The sequence below is a fragment of the Dromiciops gliroides genome, chromosome 6 (genome assembly GCF_019393635.1).
Source record: "Dromiciops gliroides isolate mDroGli1 chromosome 6, mDroGli1.pri, whole genome shotgun sequence".
Classification (NCBI taxonomy): Eukaryota; Metazoa; Chordata; class Mammalia; order Microbiotheria; family Microbiotheriidae; genus Dromiciops; species Dromiciops gliroides.
Window position 1 is genome coordinate 30,473,679 of NC_057866.1, and position 15,238 is coordinate 30,488,916.

General features: G+C 37.4%; 1 protein-coding gene across 11 annotated transcripts in view; it reads left to right on the top strand.

Annotated features, from left to right (window-relative positions):
- Nucleotides 1-15,238, top strand: part of LRRC4C (leucine rich repeat containing 4C) — a 1,453,400-nt gene that overhangs the window by 1,382,537 nt on the left and 55,625 nt on the right. For 2 of the 11 annotated variants that reach the window (XM_043971643.1, XM_043971644.1), the window contains exon 2: nt 7,011-7,065. The exons of the other annotated variants lie outside the window; for them this stretch is intronic. The gene's annotated coding sequence lies outside the window, so the exon portion shown is untranslated. The remainder of the gene's footprint in view (nt 1-7,010; nt 7,066-15,238) is intronic. 11 annotated transcript variants of the gene reach the window in all.

A 15,238-nucleotide genomic window follows, 5' to 3' on the forward strand; every position in this document is an offset into this window, starting at 1 on the left:
AAACTGTACAGATATCACAAATACACAGGGCTCTTTGGAAAGACCCATGATGGTTTACCCCCATTAGACCTGCTTATAGAGTTGTAACTAAGAATTTTTTTCACCTCTGATCAGAAATGTGAATTGTGCCCTCAGGTGATTGAGGTAGGGGAAGAAGACAGAAGTTCCAAGTGTATTTATATTTTTAGAGGGATCAAAGACTCAACAATATACTTATTATGTGTATCCTCAGGGCAGGCACCATGTTAGATCTAAGGACATAAAGAGAAAAAAGAAACTCAAGGAGCTTACTTTGAATTTGAGGGCAGTCCACTGGAGAAAGAGCTTGGATCATCAGAAAAGACTTGAGATTAGAGAATGCTCCTGACCTGGTCCTTGGAGAGAATGAGGTACTCCAAGAGGCTGGGGGAGAAACTGAGCAAAGACACCAGAGTGGTAATTGGAATGTGTTACAAAAAAAGGTTAGTATAGTTATACCAGAATATGTGAACAGGGCTGTCATTCAGTTGTTTAAGTCGTGTTCAATTCTGCATTACCCCTTTTTGAGGTTTTCTTGGCAAAGGTACTGGAGTGGTTTGCCATTTCCTTCTCCAGCTGATTTTACAGATGAGGAAACTGAGTCAAACATGGTGAAGTGACTTACCCAGGATTACACAGCTATTAAGTGTCTGAGGACAAATTTAAAATCAGAAAGATGAGGCTTCCTGACTCCAGGCTCCTCACTATCTACTGCTAGCTGCCCCCTGTGAAGAGTAGTAACATACAATAAAGCTGGGACCAGATTTTGAAGGGCTTTAAATGTCAAATGAAGATTTGGTATCTGATTCTTGAGATAGAGCTACAGGAGACAGGGAGCTACTAGACTTTTTCAAACAAGGGAGTAACTTGGTCAGAATTTGAGGAAGCCCAGGGCTTACTTCATAGGCAAAAGATATATCACCTATTAGGGATTAACTCTTGTTAAGATGCTCATTAAAATATTGGTTCAAAATGTTAATTCATTTCTGTTCAAAAACACTTTTGAAAACTTTGTTTCTAAGGTACCATTTATTTGTTAAAAAAATAAACAACAGCTGTTATTTCAAGGTGATGGTAAGAAAAATTCTGGCTGTTGGGCAGAGGATAGTGTAGAATCATTAATAAAGCAGAAAACTTATCCCTTTCAGAAGCAAGAGAATGCCCTGGGCACTTGGTTCTCTTAGTGTCAAGATGCAGCTACCTGGCTTTTTCTTTGTGGTACTTTGAATGTGCTTTGGAAGTGAAAGCAGAGATGACTGAGGGAATGACTTGGACTTTCAACAAAGAGCTAGCTAATCAAGAGTACTAGAAAGACAACTAAGTTCATTCATTTGGACTGACTCTAGCTGCTTAAGCAAGATGGATTGTTTACTTCTAACTGAGATAGAGGAGAAAAACAAAACAAACAAAACCCAAGTTTGAAGAAAGCTAATGGGATTAACAGCAACATTCAGAGTTGGAAGGTATTTGGGATAGCCTTTTTCCTAACCCTTTTATTTTATAGATACAAGATAAGGAAACTGAGGCTAGAGGTGAAAAGTTACTTACCCAAGGTAACATAGATAAAAAAACAAAGGTAACAGTGCTATAATTCCAACCAAAGTCCCTTGACGCCAATCTCTCTTTCCATATTTTTATTGTTGTTCAGTTGTTTTTCAGTTGTATCTGACTCTTTTTGACCCCATTTAGGGTTTTATTGGCAGAGCTATTAGAATGGCTTGCCACTTCCTTCTCCAGTTCATTTCACAGATGAGGAAACTGAGACAAGCTGGGTTAAGTGACTTGCCCAGGATCACTTGGCTACTAAGTGTCTGAGATTATATTTGAACTCAGGAAAATGAGTCTCTCTTACTCTAGAACTGGAATTCTATCTGCCCTGTGTTGGAATACCTTTTGACTCCCAAGTCCCAGAGTTGAATATCAGCATCATCAAAGTAATATTCCAAATGAAGATTCAAGGTTATTTAGACATTTTTTGATTATTCTGTGGTCAAGACTTGGGCTGGATTAAGCCATATTTGACCATAGTTAAATATTATTAAGAAAGGTATAAGTTTGCCTCTCCATATGTTATCCTATAAAGGTTTGCCCTACAAAAGCATTTGGTTTATTGTTTAGTGTTTTCTAAGGTTATCAGTTTAAAGAAATATAGCTTTATTGATTTTTTAAAAGTAGTACAAATTTCATGGTTCAATCTGGTTCTTGGCTAAAACTCAAGTATTTCAATTCAGACTCTATGACCAAAGTATCACCTATTGGAAGTATTCACTTATTGGAGGAAAAGCAGCTAAGAAGGAGGGAAAAGAGGCTCTGGGGTAATTAATTATGCTGCAAATGTAAAGTTGTGAAGTGACAATTAACATTCTAACCTTTAGCAAGAGTATTTTAATTTTAATGAGAAATCTCAAAGACTAAATGTCCTTCCCTTTTCATAGAAATGAAGATAAGTTGTCGGGAATGGCAAACAGTAGGGTTGATATTTGGAGATAAAGGGTCTACCCAGCATTGCTCAAATCTCCCCCTATACCTGACCTATTTGGTCAGTTCTACCCTCAAAAATACAGTCTCTTAACTCCGGATCTTGATTTCCTCCTCTGAAGAATGAGGATGGTTGGCACAGTACCTGACCCATAGTTGCTACTTAACAAATGCTTATTGATTGATTGACTGAGATTGATGAATTCTCTGGTTATTTCTAGCCTTGATAGTTTATGGTTCCATGACTACATTATTTCACATCTTTTTGCTCTCATTCCCTTGTTCTTTAAATAAACACATCCAGATCAGAGACATCCTATCTGATTATATCATGACTCCATTCTTCGTGCTTGACCATGTCATGTCATGGAGGCCACTCTTCAGGCCATAACTGGAAATGGGGTGGTTCAAGTGGATAGTAAAATATGAGATTTGGATTCAGAGTTGGGAAATCAGAATTGGATAGCAGCAGTATAATATTTTTTGGTTTACAGTTGAGAAAGGGAGACCCAGGTAGGACAAGTACCTTGCCCGGGTTCACTTTGATAGTGATAGATAATATTCAAACTGAAATCCTCTGAAACTAAAGGGAGTGTTGTTTCTACTGTACCATGTTTAAGTATGTCAGAAGGCGATAGGGTGGCACAATGGAATCTTAAGCCATAAAGCAAAGATTTAAGCCCCAGCCCTGACCTTTATGAACTATGCAGCTTCTCTGGGTCTAACATTTCCCATTGGTAAAGTGAGGGGTGGTTAGCTAAATGACTTCTACACTGGAGATACATATTCCTACCATCCTACCCTATTTGGCAGCAAAATAGACTCATTAGTAATTCTCTGTGAGCTAAGTAAGCTATGTGTTACAGTCTTGGAAATGTTTTGTGTGTGTCTAGTGGGGCATACACATACATGACCCACATAAAACACACTAAAAATTGTATGCAGATTGCATGTGTGTGTATGTGTGTGGTATAATGACTCCATGGTAATCTTATTATTGATGATTGCATAGGAGAAAGCAGTGGAATGCAACAATTAATGTCCAATTTCTTTTAATGGCCTGAAGCAAATCTGATGGCTCTCACAACCCAGTATAATGATCATTTTAAGACAAAAGAACATGGTGTGGGCCATGCTTTTTCCATCAGTGTCTGTGTACCTGACTTTTTTTTTTTGAAGGTTACAATTCTTATACAGTTCCTGTGGTCTCTTGAATGAGAGCTTCAGGAGTTGGTGACATATTTTTGCTTCTTCCAAATTTTAAAGAACCAAGACATCTCAAAATAAGGAACTTTCAAGCTGGAAGGAGCCATAGAAATTGTGTAGTCAAAATCCTTTCTTTTACAGAAGAGAAAACTAAGGCTTAGAGAGGGAAAACAATATATCCAGGGTAAAATATTCTTTCAATTCCATTTTCTCCCTTCCCTCCTCTACATATTAGGAGAGGTAGAGCATGTGGCCTGCAGTGAACTGGACCAGTGTCAGAGTGGCTAATGCATTGGAGCATTGGGGTAGAGAAGAAGGAAGGGAAAGAGCTGTTCTTCTGGATTTTTTAAAAATTAAAACTTGTGATATTCTAAGTTTAAGAAATGGTAGTACTGTATGTAAACTTACTGCCTCCGTTATTCTGTACTTTAGTTTTAGAGAGTTGCTTTGGGCAATCTCTCTAATATTTTTGGCTTGTTTATGGTCATCTCTTCATATGTAGCAGCTTTTTAATGCAAATGGTCTTGTAATCTGGAAGAACTGGGTTCAAATCTTACCTCTAATACTAACTATATGACTATGAGAAAATCACTTAACCTCTCAATTTCCTCATTTGCAAAAGGAAGACATTCTAAATTTATTTATTTTAATTTATAAAACAAAAAAAGCATTTCCATAAAATAGTAGGATTTTTAAAAAGTGTTGATTGCACATGAACTCTATTGCAGCTTGCTAAAACTTTTAAAGATATTGGATAACTTTTTTTTTAATTTTTAAATTTAATTTTTTTTAGTTTTAATTTTAATTTTTTAAATTCCCTCCCTCTACCCCAACCCTAGAGATGGTTATCATTAGATACACAAACCACACATATGCATGTGCATACATGTGCATGTGTGTGTTGTGTACATATATGCATATGTATACATTAAACATTTATGTGTATATATTAGACACATATGTACACACATATGAAAAGAAAATCTATTATGTACAAATTACTATAACTTTCAAATATAAAGTTATATAACTTTTAAAAAATTCCCTCCCTCTACCCCAACCTTAGAGATGGCTACCATTAGATACACACAGCACACACGTGCATGTGCAGGTGTGTGCATGTGTGTTGTATACCTATATGCATGTGTGTATGTATTAAACATATTTGTGTATATATTAGACACACATATGAAATGAATATCTATTATGTACAAATTGCTATAACTTTCAAATATAAAGTTATGTAACTTAAAAAAAATCCCTTACTTTACCTCCACCCTAGAGATAGCTACCATTAAACACAAATGCACATACACATGACACACATGTATATATGCATGCATCATGCATATTGTGTATTGTACATGTGTATATTGTGTATATATTAAACTATTTAAAATTATTCAAGACATTGAACTAAGTGGCCTCTAAGCTCGCTTCTGATTATCCCCAATCTATAATCCTATGATGCTAAGTGTTGAAAAGGTCTTTAAGCCCTGTTTTCTCTGACTTTAAATCTGGCTTTGTATCTTTTATTCCAAGATGTCTTTCACAAAAGTCATGACTTTCTTTTCTTCCCCTGCACTTAGCAACATAAACTAACACCTGGAATATCTAATCAAATCTCCTAGCTTTAATGTTGAGGAAACAGAGGGACAGAGTCATTCAGTGAGTTGTCTAAGGTCACACAGGTAGAAAGTGGCAAGATGAGAGTTGAACTCAGTATCTCTTACTCTTTTTTTTGGGGGGGGGCAATGAGGTTTAAGTGACTTGCCCAGGGTCACACAGCTAGTAAGTGTCAAGTGTCTAAGGCTGGATTTGAACTCAGGTTCTCCTGAATCTAGGGTTGGTGCTTTATCCACTGTGCCACCTAGCTGCCCCACCTCTCACTCTTAATTTAGCACTCTTCCACCTGTACCTTATTGCTTCTTGATTCAAACATTTGGAACAAATAGGCTATCAGAAAACTGATTTTTCTTTTAACTTACTGATTTCTCTCTGACTTGATAAGCTCTGCTAGTGGTAGAAAGAGACAGCTTTATAAAATGAAATCCTCAAATGATCCCATTTTCTCACTTCTTTCATTACTAGCTATCTTCTCTCTCCCCTCCATTCCCAGCCAGCAATAGCCTACTTATCCAATGTATTCCTTGGAGACAAAATGAAATAATTAGAGTTATATTTCCTTTCCTTATCTTTGCCCATGTGGTAAAGGGGTCAGAGAGAAAGCAAATAGCCACAAGGGGGCAGAAGGAGGGTACCCCACAATAGCCTGAAAGAGAGACAGTCTGAATAATCAGGTCTTTGTGCTTTTATATCCTGCCTAGTCTATCTCATCTCCCTATTTGACTCTCTCCTTGAGGATAGCCAAGAAGGGATGAGAAATAGATTCACTAACTATTCAATTACACACATTATCTTGCTCAGTTGCTATTAAACAAGGCTGAACTATCCTTGCTCTCAGACAGCATGAGGGAAGATAACAAGTACTGTTTTACTCACCTCTGAATAGCAGGAGATTGTTGTCTCCGTGCAAAGCATCATGGCAAAGCCAGGTGCTGATAGTGAAGCTGAACTGTGCAGTGACCTTATTTTCCAAAACTCAGGGCTGTCCACAATAAGCCCAGAGGATGGAGAAGAGCCTATGCATGTGATGGACATCAGGGAAGGTTGAAAAAAAAGGATCTTATTGCCATGAATAGGTATTCACAGAATCCAAAGATCTCTGAGGACATCCAGATTACCCAAACAGGAATCCCCTCTGCCACATATTCACCAGTGCCCATACAGCTTTTGCTTGCAGACCTGCTATCTCCCTATGAATCTCATGTCACTGTTGTATAGTTCCAAATGCAAGGAAAATTTCCCTCCCACCAGACCTAAATGTCCTTCTCTGCAATGTTTACCCATTGTTGCTAGTCTTACCCTCTAGAACTAGAGTGCATTCTAGACCACAGGTAGATGGGAAATGGATAGAGTGTCAGACCTGAAGTCAGCAAGATCTGCATTCAAATCCTGCCTCAGGTCCTTACTAGCTGTGTGACATTGGGCAATGTAATTGACCTCTGCCTGCCTCAGTTTCCTCGTTGGTAAAATGGGGGTAACGTTAACACTTCCCTCCCAAAATTGTTGTGAGGATAAGACGAAAAAATATTTGGAAAATGCTTTACCAGCCTTAAATAAATGCTAGTTTGCATCATCATCATCATTATTCCCAGATTATATTGAATAATCTTAATCTAATTAGTGGTGATAGGGGAGGAATAAAACTTGACTCTCATGCTTCTTTCATTTCTTTTTACTTTCAGTGAATATTAAGGAATTATCAAGGAAGAGAAGTACTACTAACCAGACTGCCACAAGGTTAGGTTATTTGCCAAGGGATTGCTTAAGTGGTATTGTTACCAGCACACTGTATGATGTGACAGAATACTGGACCTCTTGAGTAGCACTTCATGGGAATTACTGTTTTTCTTTTTCCTTATTCACTTACTTCAGCTTTCTTTCTCTGTCCTTGTTCTTTTGCTATTCACCAATATATGGGCTTAAACAATTTTATTTGTTTTTGTTTTTGTTTTTGTTTTTACTGAGGCAATTGGGGTTAAGTGACTTGCCCAGGGTCACACATCTAGTAAGTGTTAAGTGTCTGAGGCTGGACTTGAACTCAGGTACTCCTGACTCCAGGGCCAGTGCTTTATCCAGTGTGCCACCTAGCTGCCCCTAATTGTTGTTTTTGTTTGTTTGGTTTTTACACTTAAACAATTTTAGAACTGGAACTGACTCAGAGGTCAATCCTAATAACAATAAAACTAACGGGAAGCTAAATGTTGCCCTGGATAGAAACTGGATTGGGAAGTCACTTACTAGCTCTATGACCTTGGTTGGGCAAGTCACTAAACTCCTCTCACCCATAGCTTTCTCATCTATAAAATGGAGACAACAATAAAATACCTACCTCCCAGGGTTATTGGGAGGATGTAGATACTATTATCATAACACTTTAAGGTTTGCAAAGTGATTTCTTTATGGATACATCATTTGATCTTCATAACAACAATGGGAGATAGGTGCTATCATTATCCCCATTTTACAAATGAAGAAAATGAGTGAGACTAAAGCAGATTGAGCATGTGCCAATGGCAGGATTCAAATCTAGGTTTTCCTAAATTGACTCTAAGACCAGAATTTACCAGATTTATCACCTCTTTGCCAATCCAACCTCTCTATACTCTTAGAGTCTGAAGTTACTTTAGGAACAATTTTTCCAACCCAAACCCAGAGTGTAGGAATTAAACCTGAATATTCCAAAGGAAGGGTTACCTCACCTTGACCTGAAGACCTCCCAAAGATGGGCAATTCAAAGTCATCTGAGTCATGCTTTTCCATTCTTGGCACATAAAAGATACTTAACAGGTGTTTTATTGACTGACTAACTGACTCAAGACAATCAGGGTCCCTCTCAAGAAGAGTTTTTGAGCAAAGGCTGGAAAACCATTTGTCAGGTGTTTATTTTTTAGTTGGTAATTCTTGGGTGGAGGGATGGATTAGATGTTATTATTATTCCTGAGATCTTTTTCACTTCTAAAGTTGCATGGTTATGTAAATTCGATGAAAGTTTATTTATTTACTTACTTACTTCTTTCTTTCTTTATTTGTGAGACAGTTGGGGTTAAGTGACTTGTCCAGGGTCACAAAGCTAGTAAGTGTTAAGTGTCTGAGGCCGGATTTGAACTCAGGTACTCCTGATTCCAGGGTCGGGGCTCTATCTGTTGCACCACCTAGCTGCCCCAGATGAAAGTTTTTTTCTAATTATTTATTCATTCTTTATCCATGTATTTATATAGAGATCTGTAACGCCTTGGGTAGAGAAGTCCTGGTAAATTCCCTCTACCAATTTAGATTAGCACTGGATGGTCCTGAAGAGTTGCTTGTGTCATGAAGAACTTCAATGACTTGTCCATGGCCATATAGTTAGCATGTGTCAGAAATGGGCCTTGAACTAGGTTTTCACTCAGAAGCCAGGTCTCTCTCAACTATGGAACACTGCATCTATTTTTTTCCTTTATATTGAGTTGAAATCTGATTCTCTGTAACTTTTAGCCAATGGTCCAATTTTTGCCCCTGGGAAACAGAACAAATCAAATCCCTTTTTTATGTGCCAGGTCTTTCAATAGTTGAAGACAGCTGGCACGCCAGCCCTAAGTCTCTTCCTACTTCCCTCAGCTTATCTTCGTGGGCCATGGTTTGTTGTGCCTTCATTATCCTAGCTTCATTGCTTCAGGTGGGATCCAGGTTCATGGTGTCCTTACTAAAATGGTAAGCCCAGAATGGAACACAATACTTCAAAGAGGTTGTGAGCCAAACAGAGCCCCGTGGGATTCTTACTGCCCTGACTTGGAAAACTGTTCTGGTGCTAATGTGGCCTAGCCTCCTATTAGTGATGTTGGCTGCTTTGTCACACTATTGATTCATATTGGACTGGAAATGAAATAAAATCTCAAGGAAACATTTTTAGATGAACACTACAACCCTACTCTGTACTTGTATGTTTGATTTGTGTTGGCCTAAGTACAAGTACAAGCCTTGATATTCTTACCCCCTTTGTTTTAGCCAGAAGAGATCTTTTTGGATCCCAACTCTGTCATCTGATATCATGCATTAGATATTTAGTCCGATATCAGGGATCAACCAGACATTGAATAGGCATTCAATCTATTTCCTTAACCAAGTCATTGATAAAATAATAGAATAGCACTGAGGACAGCTCCTCTGGCACTTAATCAATCAATCAACAAGGAGTGATTAAGTGCACATTGGGGAGACCCCTTGTAGAGAACATCTGAGAGGTCATAGACAAGAGTCTCACCAGACAGGCCTGAATGGATGGGTTGTAATCACCATCATTGACAGGAAATCCCTAATAGCTAAAACTCTAGGCCCATTTGAGTATGTGACAGATAGTTGTGCTAGGCACTGAAGACATAAATAAAAAAGTGACACCTTCTTTATCTCCCAAGTGGCTTATACTCTATATAAATGTATCAGTCTCTTTCTTTTATTCATTCAACAAACATTTCAGTACTCAAAGAGACTATAATTTATACTCTCTTTGGGTCCACTGTCATCCAACCTTCATGCTTCTAGTTCATTCAAAATAATTTCTTGAAAGATCCAATGTGAAACTCAGGTATGTCTGAAGTATTCTTCTGATCTACCTCATAGATCTAGTGCCCCTATCTAAAAAGGCAAGTTTGGCATCACTTGTTAGGGTTGCAGTGATAACATGCTGACTTCTAGTGCTCACTGCTTCTCTTCCTTTCCCATAACGTCTCTAATCATATGCTCTAATAATTTTTTCAGTCTAGTTCATTGAGCTATAATTTCAAGTTTATTTTCTTTCCCCTTTTCTAAGTTAGTGACACATTTGGGCTTTTTCACAGTGCAGCTATGTGGTACAATGGATAGAGCACTGGGCATGGAGCCAGGAAGACTCATCTTTATGAGTTCAAATCCAGCCTCAGGCACTTACTGTGTGAACTTGGGCAAGTCACTTAACTCTGTCTCAGTTTCTCATCTGTAAAATGAGCTGGAGAAGGAAATGGAAAACCACTCTGATTTTTGCCAAGAAAACCCTAAATGAGGTCACAGAGTCAGGTGCAACTGATGCAACTCAACAACAACAAATTGTGCTTTTTCAGTCTTGTAACATGTCCTCTGTTCCATATAATTTGTTCAAATATTACTAAGATATTTTCATAGCTTTTACGCTTTGGAGGCATCTGCTAACCTACCCAACCACCCAATCTTTGCTTTTGCTCAATGAGGACAGCCTAGGGCTGTCTTCTGAGTTTTATATTCTATATTAAATTTCTTGGTTTGTTTCTTCACTTCTTCTCTCCCAATATGAAGTTTCTTCTTAATAGTTTTAGTGCTGATTCATTTTGTATATGGGATGATTTAGAGACTGCTGAATTCTTTTCAGATTCCTAAATTCTGTGACTGATTCTGTGGCTCTAATAGTAGAGCAAACAACAATAACAAAATAGGAGTTAAGTAGCTTCTGGGATTGTTTGTTTTCTTCCCTTCTTAGATCCTAGTTACCATCATCCCATCCACACCAGGTATCAGTCTTAGCCCTTCCTGAATTTTCTTCTTTCACTTAATACAGATTCACACTATTGCCCTTAACCTTCTGATTCAGGGCATTAGTCTTATTCATACTACTTTTAAAGAACAGTGATATTCTTTTACAATCTCCCACTCATATTTTCCCTGGGATCAAGGGGAAAAAAGTCAATAGCTGATACTTTAAGACTCGCAGTTGTGAGAACCTATTTTTACTAGTTGAAAATGCCCATGAAAGAGTGGAAGGAAATTTTTTCATGGAATCATACATTCAGAGCTGAAAAGATCCATAGTGGCCTTTGGGTCCAACTCCCTCATTTTACAAAGGAGGAGACTGGGACCCAGAGAAACAAAAGAAAATCATGCAATCTATGACAAATGCATCCTACAAAAAGATACTGGCATGCCTTAAAGTCTTGAGGGTTTGGAGTTTGGCTAAGAATGACCAGCCTAGAACACATTCTCATACAACACAGATAAAATATATTTCTGGGTGTTCTTTTTTTTTCCTGGGCAACTAGGATTAAGTGATTTGCCCGGGCAATTAGGATTAGTGACTTGACTATGCCCAGGTCATACAGCTAATAAGCGTCAAGTGCCAGTGGGTGTACTCTTAAGAAAGTGGTGTGTCATAGTAGAAAGAACAGTACTCTGGCCATTAGGGACCTGGATTCTAGACCTGCCTTTCCTTATGACAACTTAGTTATGCAATTTCACCTCTCTGGGGCTTGTTTTTTTTCAACTTCAAATTATAGTGTTGAGCTGTATGATATTTCTTTCTTTTTTTTTTTTTGGTGAGGCAATGAGGGTTAAGTGACTTGCCCAGGGTCACACAGGTAGTAAGTGTTAAGTGTCTGAGGCCAGATGTGAACCCAGGTCCTCCTGAATCCAGGGCCAGTACTCTATCCACTGTGCCACCTACCTGCCCCCAAGCTGTATGATATTTCATGTTAATCCTTTCACTATTAACATTCTATGATCTATATTCTAAAGGCCATTGTAGTTTTAATATTCTATGTTCTAGGGTTACTTTTCAGATCTAACATTCTATTGTTAGATATTCTATGTTCTGGGAACTTTTTCCTCTTCTGATATTTTATGTTCCATGTTATAAGGGCTCTTTTAGGTTTAGTGCTTTCAGCTCCTTTCCAATATTGGTAAATTTCATTCTAAGGCCCCTTCCAATTCTGATATTCTGGATGATAAGTCCTCTTCTAGATTTAAAGTTATATGATTCTCTGAGGAAAGTTAGATATCTTTGGTCCCTCAAAATTAAGGTTAACCTATGTGTAAAAATATACTCCACAGTCAGCTAGGCTTTGAAGTTAATCAGCTTGTTGGTAGAAAAGATTTCTTTTGATTTGCCTACTAAAAGAAACTGGGAAGCCTTTCTGGACAGAGAAAGCAACCTTTATTAAGAGAAACAAAGGTGGGGTCTACAGTCTGCCCAGTGTGCTCTGAGACCCTGAGATACAGAATTCATAGTTATTTATAGGTCTCTCCATTCATATGTGGTACAACAATGTACTCCAGGAGCTGATTCATGTAAGGTTTCATTTTACAGGTCACTTTGTCCTAACTTTGTACTTTCCATGATGTCTCAATCAGCCCTTTACAGGAATTGCTTACTTTATCATTTTAATATAAAGATTAATATATAGATATAATTATGATAGTCACATATTTAAGATACATAGTTTATAATGATTTTAGTTATACTTCTAAGGTTAACTAACGGGGCATTTCCTTGGGACTATATCATAGTTTGGTTACACACAGATTTTTTTACCTGGGATTATGTTTTTGCTATAAACCACATTATTTCTTATTCTAATGATTGTATCTGATGAAAGATTAGCAAGGCAATACAGAAAAAAGCACTCAAGGCATTAATTATTGGTCTTTTTTCTTTCAGTTCTCCCCTTTGATCATTTTCTCAATTTATTGAGAATTGGATCAATTACAGGCTAAGCATAACATAGATTTATATAGGCCAATCCTCTATAGGCAACACAAAACTGGAGGGGGCAATCCCCTTAACAAGGGGCAAAATTACAGAAAGTTTTCTTCTGGAACAAGGGATGGCTCTGGGTGAGTTGAGGGATGAAAAGGCAGTAGATGCTGGAGCATGAAGATTAGTAGGAAGATGGGTCATCACCAGGATATACTAGGGCAGGATCATTAGAAAAGTAAAAAGGATTCTCAGTTGATTCAATTAAAGGATTAACAATAATCTCAGTTGAGACAATACTAAAATTAAATTGGTCAATAGAGGAAAATAAGGAAACTTACCGTTATGCTTAAAGGTGCAATTGATAATGGAATAATATCAAGATCATTTGTAGATATTCCAGATGGCACATTATTGTATTCATTAAAGTAAAGACTAACTGGAAAAAAAATCCTAGATGCTTTAACAGTAATTTTAAGTGACTTCAATTTACTTTTATCAGAAAAGTCTAAGAGAAATATCAAAATGAAATGTAGCAATGAATGATATAAATGGAATGTAAAAAAATTAAAGTAAATTTGTAGCAATTGCTGAATGAGAATTTGAAGGACTGTAACCACTTTTCAGTTTTGAATAACTAACAGAAATATGAGCAATGGAAATACATGAAGGATAATTATGAAACAAAATTATAATAATAAGATAATATAAGGACATTTGGTAGCATTTGTAAAGTACTTGCTATTTGCATTATTGCTGTATTTGCATTTCATTTACATTTATCCAAAGGTGATACATATGCATATTAAGTAATTTTGAATTGAAATTTCATTCCAAAAGGTTTCAAATCTCAAAAAGTGAATCTTTAAAAGGTGTTATACATTCCATTTCAAATTCATATTTCTTTAAATCATTTGGTTTTAAGTTTATAAATTTTGTGAAACCATTTCAATCAATACATTTAGTAGTTAAAAATTTAGATAGGCTATGCAAAATTTTGGATATAGTTCAATTTGGGAAGAGTTACCAAATTTTAGATAGATGTCATTGCCCCTAATTTTAATCTCCTTATTCATCCCTTCAAACTGACCAGAGCTTTGGAGTGATGTGGGGTGTGGTAGCAGAGTTTAACACCAAGATAGGAATAAACCAGAGTTAATATTGAATCTATGAATGTGTCCCTCGTTCTAAATCAATAAAGGTGTGTGTGGGGGGGGGGAATATGGAGACAATCTCTGATGTTAACAACAAAGGTTGATGTGGCCCTATAAGAGGGAAAGGCTTTTCCCTCATCTCTAGTGAGTTGGTCTACAATGACAAGGCAGTGTTAACATAGTCAATTTGGTGATGTTCAAATGGCTTATAGGCCAAAGGATACCTTCTAAAAGCAACTTTCCCAATAAGCGTGTTGTTATAAGACTGATGTGTGATAAGAAACACATTGGCTACAGAGGAGATACTTGGGGCTACCCATATTCAGTTTATCATATCCGCCATTCCCCAAATGCCCCATTTGTGAGTTAAAAGGCAAGTTTAATGGTAATATCTTTTAGTGGCTTACCAGTTTCAATGTTCCATACCTGTTCCATCTGTACCCTCGATACCTATTTCACATTGCACTTTTTCTCAGGGGACTTCGCTTCTTTCTCACACTTGTTTTTGTTTCTTGATGGTAACATTTCCTAATGTCTAACAAGTCAAAGTTTACTCTCTTATGAGGGTATAGCATCATGTGTTGGGAGCCAAGCACCAGACCACAAACCTCATTTTCTAAGAGAGAACCACAGCTGCTATGACTCAAAGTCATGGAGGTACTTCCAAATCCATAGTAGTCATAGACAATGGGCTGAAGGAGTAGGCTGGGGTACTGGATGAGCACCTCAGATACCATATCCTTCTCTCATGGAAAAAGAAGAAGGTTTCTTATAAATTGGACGGCTCAGAGCTGCTGCCAAGAGGAGAGATCTTTTAAGTTATCACCAGATGTTCAGACAGCAGAGGCCAAAGTTCTGGAACATAGTCTGTAGTTAGAGAGTTAATGGCTTAGCAATCTCACAGAAGGATGGAATATACTGTCTACAGTAACTTGTAGTTCCAAGTAGGGTGTGGAGTTGTTTCTTTGTCTTCATTCAGGCAATGGAGAGTTCTCTTCCAGGTGAATGCAAACAGGTACTAGATAGATTCACTGATTGGAAAACCAAAAAAGGCTGAACATAAAACAATAAGAGTAAAAGCAAGTTAGTTGTATAAGAATGATGGACCAGCTGTGGATTCAGTAGGATCTGAGTTCACATTTGGCCTCAGACTCTTGACACTTACTAGCTGGGTGACCCTGGGCAAGTCACTTAACCCTCATTGTCCCAACAAAAAAACAAAACAAATAAACAAACGAATGAATGAATGGATAGATAGATAGATAGATAGATAGATAGATAGATAGATAGATAGATAGATAGATAG